The sequence below is a fragment of the Erinaceus europaeus genome, chromosome 12 (genome assembly GCF_950295315.1).
Source record: "Erinaceus europaeus chromosome 12, mEriEur2.1, whole genome shotgun sequence".
Classification (NCBI taxonomy): Eukaryota; Metazoa; Chordata; class Mammalia; order Eulipotyphla; family Erinaceidae; genus Erinaceus; species Erinaceus europaeus.
This window is the reverse complement of record NC_080173.1, coordinates 85,567,686-85,570,569: the sequence shown is the minus strand read 5'-3', so window position 1 is coordinate 85,570,569 and position 2,884 is coordinate 85,567,686.

Sequence of the window (2,884 nt, the reverse complement as noted above, 5' to 3'; positions counted from 1 at the left end):
TGTTGCCCTTGTTTTTTATTGCTGTAGTTATTATTGTTGTTATTATTGATGTCATTATTGTTAGATAGGACAGAGAGAAATGGAGAGAGGAGGGGAAGACAAGAGAGGGGAAGAGAAAGATACCTGCATATCTGCTTCACCGCCTGTGAATGGACTCCCCTGCAGGTGGGGAGCCAGGGGATCGAACCAGGATCATTACACTGGTCCTTGCACTTTGTGCCACCTGCACTTAACCTGCTGCGCTACCGCCCGACTCCCAAATAAATATTTTTTAAAAGAAAAGAAAAAGGACAAAACCATTCTGTTAACAAGAGAGTGGCCATGAAGGTGGCTCAGTGGTGAAACACAAGCCGTGCACAGATGGTATCCTGGGCTGTTTTCCCCTCCTCTCTCCATTTCTCTCTGCCCTATCCAACAACATCAATAACAACCACAATAACTACAGCAATAAAAAACAGCAAGGGCAACAAAAGGGAATACATAAATAAATAAATATTAAAAAATAAAACAACTATACTTACTGCCAGCCACTTTCTGTCTTCCTTATAGATAGAAAGAAGTTGAGATGGAGGGGAGAGGTAGAGAGGGAGAGAGAGACAGACATCAGCAGCACTGCTTTACCGCTCATGAAGCTGGATCCTTGTGCACTGTAGTGTGTGCGCTTAACCAGGAGTAGCACGGCCTGGCCCCTCTTCCTTTTATTTATTTATTTTTTATTAACAAGAAAGAGAGAAAAATACAGGGGAAAAAAACCAAACAAACAGTGGATCGCTGTGGAACATGCCTGCATGTTCTGCATGCTGGTGATTAAACTCAACCTCATGCTTGCAAGTATAGTGCCCTAACCACTGAGCGACCTCCCAGTCCACAGTCCTTCCCTTGCTCTATTTTTCTTCATAGGATTTACCACCACTAGACTTCTGATATATATATATATATATATATTTTTAATATTTGTTTATTTATTCCCTTTTGTTGCCCTTGTTGTTTTATTGTTGTAATTATTATTGTTGTTGTTGTCGTTGCTGGATAGGACAGAAAGAAATGGGGGGGGGAGACAGAGGGGGAGAGAAAGATAGACACCTATAGACCTTCTTCACCGCCTGTGAAGCGACTCCCCTGCAGGTGGGGAGCCGGGGGCTCGAACCAGGATCCTTAAGCTGGTCCTTGCGCTTAGTGCCACGTGCACTTAACCTGCTGTGCTATCGCCCGACTCCTGACTTTTTCTTTCTTCTCCTCTAGGATTATCACTGGACTTGGTCCCTGCACTATGAATCTACTGCTCCTGTAGCCATTTTTTCGATTTTTTGGATAGGACAGAGAGAAATTGAGAGAGATGGGGATGATAGAGAGGGGAGAGGGGGAGAGAAAGACCTACTGACCTGCTTCACTGCTTATGAAGCTTCCCTCTGTAGGTGGGAGAAAGAGGCTGGAAGGACTGGGATCGCTGAGCGGGTCCTGTGCTTTCCACTATGTGCGCTTAATCAGGGGAGCTAGCTGCCACCTCGCCCCACCCAGACGACTTAAAAAAATTATTTTCCCTTTTGTTGCCCTTGTTTATCATTGTTGTTGGATAGGACAGAGAGAAATGGAGAGAGAAGGGGAAGACAGAGGGGGAGAGAAAGACAGACACCTGCAGACTTGCTTCACTGCTTGTGAAGTGACTCCCCTGCAGGTGGGGAGCCAGGGGCTCAAACCGGGATCCTTATGCGGATCCTTGTGCTTCGTGCCACGTGTGCTTAACCTGCTGTGCTATTCCCGACTCCCTTTTTTTTTTAGATGTTTTATAATTTTTTATTTATTTATTTGCCCTTTTGTTGCCCTTGTTTTTTTTTAATTAATTTATTTAAGAAAGGAGACATTAACAAAATCATAGGGTGGGGGGGCTTTTTTTATTGTTGTTGTTGTTGTTATTGATGTCATTGTTAGGACAGAGAGAAATGGAGAGAAGAGGGGAAGTCAGAGAGGGGGAGAGAAAGATACACACCTGCAGACCTGCTTCATCACCTGTGAAGGGACTCTCCTGCAGGTGGGGAGCCGGGGGCTCAAACCTGGATCCTTAAGCCAGTCTTTGCACTTCGCACCACAGGCGGTGCACTTAACCCGCTGCGCTACCGCCCAACTCCCCTCAGACAACTTCTCAAACAAGAACCCATTTGTTGTCTGAGTGGAGGAGACAGTGTCCAGCGATCTAAATTGGGTTCATTACATGATTCATGAATCAGAGTCATACATTCTTCTCTTTAGACAAACTCTTCCAAAAGATTTGTTATTGTTACTTTCTAAAAAAATATTTATTCATTCCTTTTTGTTGCCCTTGCTGTTTTATTATTGTAGTTATTATTGTTGTTGTTATTGATGTCGCCGTTGTTGGATAGGACAGAGAGAAATGGAGAGAGGAGGGGAAGACAGAGAGGGGGAGAGACCTGCTTCACCGCCTGTGAAGCGTGGGAGCCGGGGTTCGAACCGGGATCCTTACACCGGTCCTTGTGCTTTGTGCCACCTGCGCTTAACCCGCTGCGCTATCGCCCGACTCCCTATTATTATTACTTTTTAATTTATATTATAGGATATTCACCGCTCCAGTCGAAAGGGAAACAGAGACAGAGGGAGAAAGACACTAAAGCACTGATACTTCCCCCACGTGGTGGGAGCTAGGCTTGAACCTGGGTCACTGGGCTTGATAAAATGGGCACTGCCCAGGTGAGCTATCTGGCCTGTCCACTTTGCCGTTTCAGTGGTTTTAACTGGAGCTGGTGGCTCCAGTTTACCAGGCAAGGACAACCGACCTTCCTTTACTTTCATCTCTTTGCTTTATTAATTTACTTGTTTTATTATCAGAGTAGTGCTCAGCTCTGGCTTGTGGTGATGCAGAGAACTGAAC